Source organism: Pelodiscus sinensis, chromosome 3 (genome assembly GCF_049634645.1).
Source record: "Pelodiscus sinensis isolate JC-2024 chromosome 3, ASM4963464v1, whole genome shotgun sequence".
Classification (NCBI taxonomy): domain Eukaryota; kingdom Metazoa; phylum Chordata; order Testudines; family Trionychidae; genus Pelodiscus; species Pelodiscus sinensis.
In genome coordinates this window covers 64,846,626-64,860,769 of record NC_134713.1, presented here as the reverse complement: position 1 = coordinate 64,860,769, position 14,144 = coordinate 64,846,626, and the positions used below count along the sequence as shown (strand labels likewise).

Below are 14,144 nucleotides of genomic sequence, written 5' to 3'. Positions count from 1 at the left end.
TTTTCATCTGGCCTTCAGATATGAAAGGCAGGTGATTTAACACCTGTTTAGATTTGTCATCCATGTGACGAAATGAAAAGTATGCCGTTTGCAATAAACTTTGCATAAAATAGTTAATTTGCATTTAATTTTAATGGTTCAAAGAATGTCAGGCAAAATGGTCGGCCCTCACGCATGTTCACTTCATCAAATCTGGCCCTCTTTGAAAAAAGTTTGGACACCCCTGATCTACATCATCACTGATATTTATAAGACTTGAAAGTTCTCAAACATCTCAGGAAGTTTTGACATTTTCAGTGATACCCTCCTTGTTATTCTAATGCATTTTATATTACATTCCCCCTCCTCCTTTTTTTCCAAAAAAAGGCAATGATTAAATATTCATTTCTGTTTTGCTTCCTGGCACCACAATTTTAATCTTTGCAGTGGTGCTTTTTGAATGCTTCAAGATATTTCAAAAGGGATTGAATCTCAGTGCAACTCAGTGAATCCTTAAAGAATCACAGTTTACTATCTGCACGCTGTACTTGGTATTTTCTCTTTCGTGGTTCTTGTGATGTTGTGTCAAGCCATACTGTGAAAACATTACAGTGTGGATCATTTCATGATTTCTTCTTAGCTGTCATAGTTACCGAGTCAGTGCACATTATTCATGTCATATTAGTAAAAATATTACCTGGAATGTATAATAAAAACATATGATGCAATGAATATTCATCTGTTAATTTCCTAATAATTAAATTGAAAATGAGACAATTTTTAAAATTATCTCTTCATTGGGAATTAATATTAATAAGATATATCTACATAATCATCAATGATATGGTACACTTGTATGTGGTAAGGAATGGTACACAATTGTACAACCAAGAACTTCAACTTCAGGAGAGCTGTAATTTTGCCCAAATCCTGCACTTAGCAGAGCGAAACTCTCTCTGAAGTAAACAGGAGTTTTGCTCAGTTAAGGACTGCAGAATTTGGCTCCTTTGTCTTCTTCCATTATTGCTTTGATTTTTCAAAGAATACAACAATGAAAGGTCAGTATAAGATTTTTAAATCAGCACTGACATATCAAATCCTATGATGTTTAAGTCAGTTCCATTTCATACAATGAGAAGTTGTTGTGGGAGTAGCTCTGAACAATGCTTAGCTCTGTTCTTGTAATCTTTAGGTTAGGAGGAGTTCATTTACCAAAAATCTATAGGTTTTGCATGCTTTCTTAATGACTAACATATATTGTTATCTACTGAGGTCACCAATGGGTAGCACAGCTGGGACTACTCATGTTGCATGACCCAATATGCAAATCTACTCTGAAAAAGGGCTATTGGGATATGCTTTTTACACAGTTGTGTGGTATTTTAAATAGTTGTAATATGTTCTAAATATGATCAAACATAGTTATTTATAGTTGAGGATATTCTGGAAAGCTTTTGGTTACTTTTAGGAAAATGTTGAAAAATATTGTAAGAGAGTATCAGACATCAGAACGGATACATGGGGCTGTGTGAAAACTTTCTAATTAAGGCAAAGATAATGTAGAAAACGAGCCCCAAAAATCCTTAATGCGTATATTTCAAAGATTTAAGTATAAAATTACTTAAGTAAAAGTACCAATTTAACTTTGTTTGGCATTTTTAGATAATTGTGATTTTGTAAATATATTTGAAATGGCAATTTTGTTTCCTCTGAAATATACAACCTGTTGACTGATATTTCTATGCTTACTCTCATCGAAACATTTTTCTTTTAGTAAAATGTCTCATTTTTTGAGAGATCGATAATGGCTTGCATTTAAAACATGGCCTTCTCCATGAACTTACTCTGCAGTAAGATCAAATGCCTAGGAGGTATGACAAGACAAGTGGTTTATTTGGAAATAATTATGCATGCCAGAATTATGAGAGACAAATACAGTGGACTACAATGAGAGCATGATTGGAGTCTGACAGACATGGCAAACTACTGGACTAACCTTATTAAATTAAATTACATCTCACTGAATTAAATTTAAGTATCTGAGGAGTTTACTGATTTAAAAATGCAAATGTTTGTGTATTATTGTGGGATTGTCTTGAGGGAGATGACTAATGTAATCTCGTCTAGGAAGTGTTATGAGCTGCAAAGGACTATTTAAAACAATGGGCAGACAAAAATTAACTTTTAACTTTAGCCGGGTTTCCCAGGACATCACCAGGAAGACATGGATAAAAATGTATCACCTTCAGTTATGCAAGAAGTGAGCCTTTAAAGCTTTTCCCTAAAGAGGGGACTTTTGTTCACTAATCACCTGCTACATAAGGACAAGATCAGCAGCACATTGTAAAAAGTAAGGACTCTTAGATTCAAGGGTGTACTGGTTCTGAGACAAGGTAATTTTAAATTTATAACTACTTAAAAAAATCCTTGGTGGGATTCAAAGGGTTGATTCTATCAGAGACTTTGTTAAAGTTGGGGTGTTCTCTAGAAAACTTATTAGCATGCATGTAGGTACTTTTGTTGTTTTGTTGTGTTTTCTCTGTAATGCTTCAAGAATAAATAGACTTGCTTAGGAAAAGCTGTGTGGTATCTTAAAACTCTGGAGAATTATTCTGTTTATACCCACTGAGGAGAAAAGTAAGGCAGGCTTGCTTAGGTAGTCTGACTTGCTTGAGAATTCACAGACACTGCACAAACCTGGAAATACCCAGGTCAGGAGGGCAAAAGAGATGTGTGTCTCTACTAAAGAGAGATGATAGCCTCAGAGCTCTTGGTGGGCCATAGAGAGGAACACATGTGCTGTTGCCCTAAATTGTGACTCCCTTGTTCCTAGCATTTAGGTAGATTCAAAATCACAAAATATTCTAAAGACAATGTATGTATTGTGAGAAAAACATACTGTTTTTGCAAAAACTCTGATTTCCACTGAATTATACTTTTCTGTTTTCCTCTGTGTTTCATAATAATCACTGGTTGATTTTCTAGATTTTTGAATACTAGATTTTAGTATAAAACCTGCATATTCTTTGGCTTTCAAATACAAGTAGCCCTGATAAAAACACTTCCTGAATGGCACACAAGGATCTAAAATTCATCTTCTTTTAAGAGTAGTTTGACCACTCTTAAAGGTATTTATGTGCCTACCTGTACTAGGATTTTCAAAAGAACTTAGGTGCTTAACTCCCAATGCACCTCTAATTCCCTTCATAATCCACTGAATATTCACCCCTCTAGGCATGATCCTGTTCTCACTAAAGTCAATGGAAGTTTTGCTACTGACTAAAATGGAAGGAATATCAGGAACTGAAATTCCAAAAGTCACTTAATTAGAACAGACAATTTTCAGTTTTATGTTTAAGTCAAGATATATTATTACTAGAAGATTTACCTGGTGTTTCTTGGGTCCCTAAGGACTATTCACTTTTTAAATTTTTTTTCAATTAATATTTTTATTTCTTAATTTAAATCATTGCTCCAGTATGGAGCTACGGATGAGGGGATTCAGTATGCTGGCCGCCCAGGGGAGAGAGGACTACCCCAGCCTAGCCTTCTCTCTCTGCAGTAGCTTGGGGCCAGGTTAGAAGCGCCTCTCCATGACCACTGCAGCTCCAGCGGGCTCAGACAGGGGAAGAGTGCATTGTCCCCCTGCTGGGGCAGGTTCAGGTTTGTTGCCCCCGTGCTCCCCTGCCAGAGTGAGGAATGCAACAAACTGTGTACTTCCGCTGGCTCCATGACAAAGGGGAACAACCATCCACGTTCCCATATGAATTGGTGGGGGGTCTTCAGCCTTCCCAGCCCTTCCTAAAGGGATTCTGAGGGATGGGAGGCTTGGGGCTCAGGCAGTCCCAGATGAGGGGAGGGGGTATCCCCAGCCAGCCTCTTTCACCTGCCTGGTGATTTAGTCTCTTTTCTGTATGATTTTTATGAAAAGCAATCCCATTCCTGGCACATCTCGTTTTCCTGGGACAACTAAATCCTTACTTTGCTTTAAGTTATAAGAGGAAACTTTAAACTGACTTTGGTGGTCATAGCTCTTACAGTTGAGGAGGAGTTCTTAAACAGACAGGCAGCTGGACAGACAGACCAACTCAAATATATAGTAGATAGTCACTTTAAAATACCAGCTAGTAAACTAAATACCAAATATTGTTCCTTTCAGAAACTTATGAAGTGGACATAGCTTCACAGGACAATATAACAGATGGTTTTAGTCTGATTTCAACCAGGCTAGAAGGCATGGGCTGTGTGTGAATCCTGAGTTTAGGAAGACTAGCCCCTGTCCTGTCCTTTCTGCATAGGGCCCCACCTCTCCCACCAGCCCTATGTGGTCACCTGTCTACCTTCCCCAGCCCTGGGCAACCCAAGCCCCCCAACCCTGGAGTGCCAAGCTGATGGGCAGGTACTGAGGTTCCCCTGCTCCCTCCAGAGGGCTGGGAAATTGGGCAGGCAATGATGTGACTCATCACCCCCAGTGTGTTGGGCAGTGGAATCCCTCAGCCCCAGAGTCCCCTCGCAGCCTCAAAGTACTGGGCAGTAGGACAGGCACTGTTCCTCTCCCCCCAGGCCTAGAATGCAGGTCTGCACGCATTAGCCTCACCTAGGTCTTTGCTCAGAGGGGAAGAACCCCTCACAGCACAGTGCTGGAAAGCAGGAAGGGGGCTGGGGGCAGAGTATAGGTGGGACCATGCAAGGATGTTTGAAGAGGCTCAGACTTCCCTGGTCTTCAGTACTGACTGCCAATGCCAGAAGGTGACTAAATTTCCCTTTTTCTAAATCTCCTTTTCTTAAGGTACCACACTCAGTTCACCTTTGAATCTTCTGCGGCTAAATCTCCCAAAGTGCAAGAGGTACCAATGGAATATATTAAATCTGAAACTGAGCGGTGGCAGTGGCACTGGAGACATGTTGAGTCCTGTCTGAAGCGCTCTGCAGTGATGCTGAATGACTAGTAATTTGGTACCTTCATTTTTGTTTCTCATATTTTAAATTTTTTTGGTAGCTCTATAATAAATAAAACAATAAACACAAACAAGGTCTCAATCCTGCAAACATTTAAACACAGGAGTAGTTTCTTTGAATGCCACAGGATTTACATGTGCTTAAAGCGGAGTGTGTGTGTGTTTTATATGCTTAGATAACATTTATGAACAAGATTTTACTTGAATAACACTCAAAAAATGTATAGGTTTGTGGCTTGATTCTCCATTTACCTGCAGCTGATGTAATCACTTTGTACCTATGAAAAGTTGATGTAAGATCTTACTAAATTAAAAGTTTGACACTCATTTTGCACAGTTGTGATTACATAAAGTGCAAGACATTAGAGAATCAATCCCAAAGCAATGACACTATGTAGTTTCTGTAAAATGCTGACAGCTACATTGCATTAACTTGATGTATCTACAATGTTTTTTGTGATTAAACTAAGCCTTGAAAATATGGCAGACACAGTCTTTCAAGGGAGCATCAGAAATGTGTTCACTGAGAACAGCTGGAAAAGGGAGAAACTGTTCTTTTGCATTTTTTTTATTAATTCTTTATTAAGTAAACAGAAGGTACATGGAACAAAAACATACACAGTACTCTGACAGAACAAAAACATTCACAAATACAGAAATATTAATAAACTAACTGTAGTTTTGTCAGCTAGGTTACTATCTCAATTCACTGCAGATTTTCTTAGGATCACCTTTCCAAGACCAGTAACCCAATAAAACGTTTACTAAAAACTAGTTATCCAAATCCCTATCATTAGAAAAATCCCTTCATGTGATCTCATTCTTAGCCCTGTCCTGGCATGATTCATTTGCCAGGTCACCTTCTTTCTCAGAAAACCTTTTCTCATCCTCATATCCCAGGCATAATAAATTATATTCACTGTGTTCAAGGTAGATGTGCTAGCTCTCATGATTTTATATGACATGATATTTGGCATTTTCCTTGATGTCTCAGGAGCTGGAATCAAGGGAGGACGTAAGAATCACTTTAAATGCTAGATTCCTGGTTGCACTAACGACCTGTAAAAGTGAATCAACTGCCCCCTAAACGCTCCAAAACCAGAAGGCAAAGAAGACCCCCCTCCCCACATACAAACATACTGTTTATTTTTTAAATCTCAGGACGTGTTTGCCATTCTTATTATCTGGAGAGGCTGGTACATGACATTTGAGTACAGTGGACTGGCTACTGCATTGGGCCGGGGTTTTCGGGCCGGGATGTGTGTGTGGGAAATATCGCTGGAATGGAAGGAAGATGCTGTTGTTGTCACGGGGAAGGCTGGGCGTGCACAGATTTTGTGCCAGGCCTCCTAGCAAATTCTAACGCTAGATTCTGGGAAGCTGATGAGCCCCTGGTAACTCCCCACCGCTGAATGCAAAACCCCGGCAGCCCCGAATCGCTGCTCCCGCGGCGCTCCCTCCCCAGCCCCAGGATCCTGCGGGCCCGGCTCCTGTGTGAGCGCGCGTTGCTCTAAGGCAGCAGCAGAGCCCATTCCACTGGCGCGCGCGGTCCGCCTCCGCCACCGTGAGAGCATCAGCATCACCTCCCAGGTCCAGGGCTCTGCATCAGTCGGGAACCCCAGCCCCGACAGCGAGGACTACAACCCCCAGCCTGCCCCTCGGCCGCGCGCGAGCACAAACAGGGAGGCCGCCGCGAGAAGACGCTAAGAGCAAAGCGAGAAAGAGACACGGATTGAGTCGCTGAGAATGCTGGGGGAGAGAGGCAGGCGGCGGGGGGGAGCGTAAGATGCGCATGCGCTGCGTGTCTGAGCGCTGGGATGCAGGCGAAGCCGCTATTCGCCGAGGTGCGCTACGCCAATTTCTCCGAGAAGGCCTCCTCGCCGCCCAGGGAGAGCGCTACGCGGTTTACGTAGCGTTATTGTGAATGGGAAAGGCGGGCGGCGGCGGCGGCGGCGGAGGAGGAGGAGAGCGGGGGATGATGTCAGCCTGCGAATGTCAACAATGTAGCGATTGAGGGGAGTAGGCGGCGTTCCATTGGGGAGAGCGCGAGCCGCGGCGAGAGTGTAACCTGCAGAACGGGGGCTGCCGCCGCAACACGCCGCCGGGCTGAGAAGGCACCAAGCTGCCGCCGTCTTGTGCAGCCGCCGCCAGCCCCGAGTGCAGCAGCAGCAGCAGCGTAGCGATCCCTGTGCGACTCCCCCTCCCCACGCCCCTCTCCCCTGCTGCAGCCTTCCTTCCCTCCCTCCTCCTCCTGCTGCTGCTGCTCCCCGTCCCCTCCCTCTATTTTTCTCTGCAAAGACTTTGGAGGCAGCTGGTTTTTAAGCCATCGCCATGTGAGGTGCGTCTCCGCGGGTGCATATTCCTCACCGCAAAAAAAACAACCCCCTCCCCGGCATCGGCCAATCCAGCCCCCAGCCGCTCCCCGCGTCCCACTCTGCCCCCGAGCCCCAGCGGGCTGGGGAGGCTGCAGCCGGAGGAGAAAGCTCGAAAGTTGCAGACAGTCGGAGAAGGTGAGTCTCCCTTTTCTCAGCTCTTTTTCCCGGGGAATGATGGAGATGAAGTTTGGTGTGTGCAGCTGGGAGAGCCGGCGGGGGAGGGGAGGGGGCGGCGGATTTTCTCCCAGCCAGCTGCTGCGGGGGCACATTTAAAAACAAGCCCCGGTCGCAAAAGGGCGAACAGTCATTTCTAAAAGTGGGAACCACAGAAACGTTGCGTAACTGGAAGCGTGTAAAAGGATCTGAAGTGTGTGTGTGTGTGTGTGTGTGAGCTAGAGAGTCTAGCTCGGCTGTTTGTTGCTGGCCGGGACACCAGCTTGGCTTGGCGCTTGGGGACCACCGAAAAGGGTGCCTTTTATGGGCGTTATGGTGGGGATGAAGGAGGAGCAGAGAGAGGGTGTCTGATGATGGCCAGCCCGCAGTTGCTTTAGTGTGCGCGCCAGGGGAAAGTGTAGCTGGTATATTGCATGCTCGCTGATGGGTGTTTTGAGTAAGCAGGAGGAGGAGCGCAAGAGTAATAAGTCAGGCATGGGGGCTCTTGTTTTTTACGAGCGGAGGAAAGCAGCTGTCAGATTTCGAGGCCTTTTAATGAACTGGGAGAGCAGGGGAGGATGAGAGACATAGACCCCTTAGCTACCTCCTCCTCATTGCCTCTTCGCCTGTTTTATTTTGGCATTTTAGCTCTTTTGTGCAGCGGCGACCCGGTGTAACGACAAAAAAGGAAAACCCACCCAGAAAAATAGGTTTTGCTAGGCATTTCTTGGCTACCCGCCCCAGGCGATCAAAGAATGCCTCGATTAACAAAAAGGGAGCAGGGTACTGCTATAAAGCAAAGCGATCGGGATTCCAGTTCCCTTTGGGTTCCTTGCACACTTCCCTTAAGCAGTGTGATAGAGGGTGATATTTTTTAATCTTTTCTGAGTGGCTAGTTACTTCTTGCCAGATCTCTCTCTTCCCCCCCCCCCCATCCCCCAAAGTCATCCTGTATATAAAGCTCTTCTCATTAGCACCACTCCTTCCCTTTTCTTTTGATGGGATTTTGTGTTCAGGGTGTCCCATGTATGGGGACATGAAAGTGTTCAGTTCCCAGATTTTCCCGTTTTCTCCTTTGGGTTAGTGATCACGTTGCAGTGTCCTGCAGTGCAGAGGTGTTTGTGTTTGTGTGTGTGTGTGTGTGTGTGTGTGCGCGCACGCCTGTGTGCACTTTCCAAGTTACTGCTGCATCAAAAGGGGGTCACCTCAGTAGCCTGCTTATTTCTGTGGCTTTTTATTAGACACCTGTCTTTTTATTGGGCACACTCCTAAAATGCCTGTGTGCACTTGGGATTCAAATCCTGACTTCAACTAGTTTGTAACTTGCTGTAAGTTGTTGCCAAACAATAGTGTAGTTAATCAGTGCATGTAACAGCCTTAAAATAATTAAGTTATTGGTGGTGGTCTTGTGGCAAACAAGACTCAATTTTAATGATTTCTGGCAAGCATCAGATCGTTTCTTCATTGTCAGATATGCATTTCTCAGATTACACCATTTGCTTCAGAGCATTTTTTTGTAAATGTAATCCTTTTAGTGTGTTTAATTTAAAAGCCCTACTTTCTTTCTTGCCTAGTGGGATCTGTAAAGAAGGTAAAGCACCGTTTCTTTTATTAAGCATTTTATTTTTATTTTTTTGAGTAAACTTAGAGAGCAGGGGTAACTCTGATAATTTTTTCAGATCATTAACATATAACATGTAGGCAAGGCAGTTCTTTCATGACAGCCTGAGCGTTTGCAGCTAAGTGTGAAATCATGCCTCTCCTTTTGTGGAACAGGCTATTTTTATAATACAGCGGGTGTCTTGCTTAAAATGTTTCAGTTATTGTGAGATCATCCTACCCTTATTACTGAAGCCCTGGCAGCTCTGGAGTAAACTGCATTTTTCATTCTTTAAGGTAATGATAACTGGCAGAAATAGCATTTTGTTAGAATCAGACATTAGTATCTCAAAAGCAATGCTAAATTGTAGTGTTGCTGTTTGTTCTGCTGTTGAAGATTTGTCAGTGTTTTAATGATGAAAGTCTATTTTTCAAGATTTCATCATTGTCATAAGACACACATGCACCTTAATGCAGCGGGTTATGTTTTGATTAGAAAAGGAGTCTTTTGTATGGGATTTTTTTATTCAGCTGCATGTAGGAGTGTGTTTAGGGGTAGTATTTGCTTGTATTATTTGACAATTCTTTGGATATGGGGAAAATGAAATTTTGATAGGAAGTGGAATAATTGTTTTTAATATCTTTTGAATAGGTTAAAATGGCCAAGGAAGTGGGTGAAGCATTTAATTACAGTGCTTGTGTAGTAGCAGTGTATTAATCTAACATTTTGGAAGACTCTTCAGTGTGAAAATTAAAAGCTAAATTCTGCTTCTGATGAGTGCATATCCTTCTGAAATCCAAGATTGACTTGTATTCATTTGTGTGGAGCCCATCACTGTAGTATTTACGTGCTTATGTAGCAGGTCAGCAGACATAATACTTCACTGAAGTGTCATGGATATGTTCTTTTAATTATTGGTGTTCTTGGAACTCCAGAGATCGATTTAAAGGTGTTGGACACTGATACATAAAGTGAATGGAAATCTTGTCTAAATAGTAAGTGCTGAAAATTGAGTCAAAATTTCAAGTTTCTATTTCTAGCTTTTTCCATTTTACCAGCTCTGTGATATTGAGCCAAACCACTTACACAAAGTATGCCTCAGTTGACCAAATTGTAAAATGTGTGCAGAATAGCAAAACTACTAATAAAAAGTCTTGTAGAAGCACAAGTAGTGTTAAGATGCAAAATTAGACACGGAATTTTTTTTAAATGTGCACTAACATACATTTTTAACTAGCAGACAACAATGACTACTGGGAGGAGGGTATACCCATTAGTTTATTGTGTAATATATTCCAAAATGTATTTAGTATAATAAAAATCCTGATTAGTCAGTTGTTAACAATGGTCAAATTGAGTGGTAGGGCTAGTGTTTCTGGGTGCATCCTATCATAGAGGCACATGTAACTGCCATTAGAATTAATGGAATTTTATAGGTGTTAACAAAATAAACCCCAGATACTGTGATAACCTTGTCTCCCCCCTCCCATCTTTGCTTTTAGCCATAGAACCTTGGCATCTAGGAGAAAATTAGTAGTAGTGTATTGTGCATTTGAAATAACATACATTGCTGGCTGAGAGTTATGGCCCATATCCTGACACCTAATATTCTTAATGTGAAAAATCCTGGTAAATGTTTTGACATTGTAGTAGAAGGCCTTGGAGACCCATTGACATTAACGAGGTTTAATACAATCTTCATGCTGCACAGAGGCTTATGCATCTCTTCATGTACGCACATAAGTGACAGTGGGAGAGATGAAACTGGAAACCTCTGTGTATAATATGTGGTATGGAATGTATAATAGTAATTTCCCATATTTAGTTATCTAAAATCTTCAATAGCTTGGTTATTAAAGCTTGTCTTGTAATTAAGTAACATAGCTATTCTTTTCTACAGGCTGCAGTATTTGTCAGACTAGCCATCTTTTCATGAGAACATAAGAATAGCTGTACTGGGTCAGACCAGTATGCATGTCTTTCAATAGTGGCCAATGCCAGATGCATCAGACCGAGTGAACAGAACAGAGCATTTTATTACTCAGCTTCTGGCAGTTAAAGGCTTAGGGACGCCAAGGGCATGGGGTTACATCCTTGACCATCTTGGCTAATATCTGCTGTGCCTTGCTCTAGAAGTGCCTGCAACCATGAAAAACAATCATTATTAAGGAAGTCATTCTTTCTCATTCCTCAAAACAATAAAGAGGAATACTTTCTTCTTACCTATTTATGATATCCATCCATTTCAGTAGGACTTTACTCATGCTTACAGTGAGAATGCATCTGGAAGGATAAATTTATCCAGTTTCAGCTTGGTGTGTGTTTAAAACATCTCAGAATGGGGCATAAAGTAATATGACAGGTCCTAACTAGTCTTTTCAGTAGTGATTACATTTTTTGTATGACAATGTGAATGGGTGATTTCTTAGAACTGCATATGCTTTGTGTATGCTGGGGAGAGGGAGGGAAATCACTTTTCCTTTTATAATTCTGATGTTCCAAATACATTAAACAATATCCTTTAATTATATGCAATTGCAAAGGCCAGTTCTTTTTGTAAGAGCGTTGCTCTGATTCAGAGGTTCAGTTAAAAATAACTTTTCTCCAATTTACTAGCCTGACTTCTATGTCTTTTGTATATTTCATGTGACGTGTTCTAACGAGCACATTGTTGTATCCTAAACCATAGATTTATGTTATCTTTCGGTGTGGTGTATAATGTAGAGCTTGCATATAGCTTATTTTCTGAGTTGGAATAAATGGATATACACAATGTATTTTGTAGCAAAGAAAAATTGGAGTTGTTTTTAATGAGAAATATGAGCTTCCTTTAACAATCTAAGAGATTTGTTTCTCCATTACAGTCAATTTAGGAGAGTGTGACAGATTCTTTATAGATAATGCAATTCTCTGCTAAGATCTAAATAGGTTTTAAATTGGATATGGTATTGTGGTTGAGTGAACAGTGACTCCCTAACTCTAACTCTACCAGTGGCTCACCAGGATAGAGTTCAAAATGCTTACTCAGCTTTTTACAAAAAGTCACCATGGCTTCAGCCAAAATACATTAACCTTGGCAGCAGTCTGAATGAGTACACATTTGAAGCTTGCATCAGAAAATGTAGGACTCTGTAGCCAACTGAGTTGCAATGTACTCATTTTGCTTTTAAGTTAAGTTGGAACCTCTTTGTAGTGTGTTGAAAAGCATGATACTTATTCTGCCATTATTATTGCACTTCATAATTTAAGTAAAATCAAGTAGTAGAATTGATACAAATTTCTGTGTGACCTTAAGATCTCTCAATGATCTTAAATTGATGCTACTGGTTCAGTAAAAATAACCTATCAGCACTGACTGAACATCTACTAATGTTCAAAATATGCTAATAAAAATGATAGAATGGGCTTTGGGAATCTTACTAACTGGTTACAAATACCATATCTTTGATCAGCCAAAAAAAGGGATGTTGCTGGAGCATTTTCTTCTAGTTATATGCAAAGGCCAACCAAAATAGTTTGGGGATGGTAAACTGTATTGGTATGGTAACTAGACCATTACAAGAGGGCAAGGGAAAAGTGATAGGTTTCCGCACTACAATAAACAGAATACCTGATTTATCCCAAGTTCCTCCCAAAGATTCTCTACAATAAATATACATAGCAAGCCACTGTTTTATTTGACATTTAAACTAGAGCCTCAGGGAGAAGTCATTAGTCTACACTTTCTTGTCATGCTCAGGATATGGAAGATGACCTGAAATTGTCTCATCCATTGAGACTTGTTTCTTAAAAACTTGTATTTCATGGAAGTGTAAATATCATTTATACCGGACGTCAGAATGTATCAACAAAAAGTGTTGTTTGAAGAACTCTTTGAAGGAGGAAAAGCTGGGAATTTCCAGTTGTTTAAAACTGATGGCTGTTGAAATTTGAAGTTATGTATTTTTGGTCTTAGTTTCAAAATGTTCACCCAAACTGTACACGTTTTTAATGTGTAGGTTCATGAGTGTTCCCCGTTTAGAAAACCAGGAACTTATGTAGGTGTCTGTCACCATGTAATTTTTGTGGTCTAGAAGCAACAATTCTTTTTGCAAAGAGAAATGAGTTAAATCTAGTCAAATAAAAACAGCTAAAACAAGTGCCCCTTAAGACTTGAACATAGTTGCTTGTTATAGCTGACATTCAAAGGGTTTATTATTAGTGATTATTTTATAATTTAGATCTAAACTAGGAAAACAAGAACTGTAAGTATGGAGGTGTTCCTATGTACTAATTTGCAAACACTCTGTTTTTGTTTTGTGTGTAGGTGTGCACACTGTATGCAGAGCAATTTAGCGTGTCAGCAGTTTCCTACAGGCAGCTCTTGCTGACTCACGTGTCTGCTGCAGCTCAGAGTTATCCTCACTATAAACTATCCTCAGTAAGAGATGCAGACTGATGTTGCTACATATTTGTAGTTCTCTGGCCACTGTTCTGATTTAGTTTCTTTCCCAAATAATATCAAAAACATTCATTTGGTTCGGCCAGGATTATGGTAAAAAGAAAAAGTTGCAGTTTTTTTCACCTCTGTCCAAACTATGTCTGAAGTACATTTGCAAGTGTTTAATAGGATGTGTGTTTGTGTTGGTTTTTGTTTGTTTTTTTTCTTTGTGTGTTAGTTGGGTTCATTTTTTTTGTGTGAGTAGGGATGGTGGAGTTCCTTTTCTGTAACTATTTTTCTTGTTTCTAATGTAAAATTTAACATTAAAATGGCATTTTTCCTAGGTAATTTATCTGCTTTTTTTAAAGCAGAATTCCTCATTCTGTTCAGTGTAGAATTTCACTTAATACCCCAAAGTTAAATGTAGTCTTTTATTTTCAAAGTTGTGCTAGCTCTTGGGTCTTGTTTTTGTTTGTGTGTTTTAAACCCTATAAACTACAGTAACTTCTGTAATTAACATTAAAGGACTCCTTCATTTGAATGAGAATGAAGACTTATATTCCAGTGCAACTGGTCCTTTTTGTATTTATGGACTCTGTACTGAAGATTCAGAAGGTTCCGAAAGGTGACAGTTTCTGATGAATTCATATATTTGCAAT

At 40.7% G+C, this 14,144-nt stretch overlaps 1 protein-coding gene and 1 long non-coding RNA gene across 5 annotated transcripts in view; both read left to right on the top strand.

The window, feature by feature from the left end:
* LOC112547483 (uncharacterized) overlaps positions 1-5,027 on the top strand; it is a 59,939-nt gene extending 54,912 nt beyond the window's left edge. Inside the window, exon 3 of the long non-coding RNA XR_003091216.2 lies at positions 4,769-5,027. This is a non-coding gene — a long non-coding RNA (uncharacterized LOC112547483). The remainder of the gene's footprint in view (positions 1-4,768) is intronic.
* Positions 5,028-6,696: 1,669 nt separating this feature from the next.
* BACH2 (BACH transcriptional regulator 2) overlaps positions 6,697-14,144 on the top strand; it is a 253,359-nt gene continuing 245,911 nt past the window's right edge. For 3 of the 4 annotated variants that reach the window (XM_014578684.3, XM_075923895.1, XM_006133289.4), the window contains exon 1: positions 6,697-7,447. The gene's annotated coding sequence lies outside the window, so the exon portion shown is untranslated. Of the gene's footprint in view, positions 7,448-7,506; positions 9,362-14,144 lie in introns of those variants that run through there. The other variant, XM_075923893.1, reaches the window with a different exon arrangement.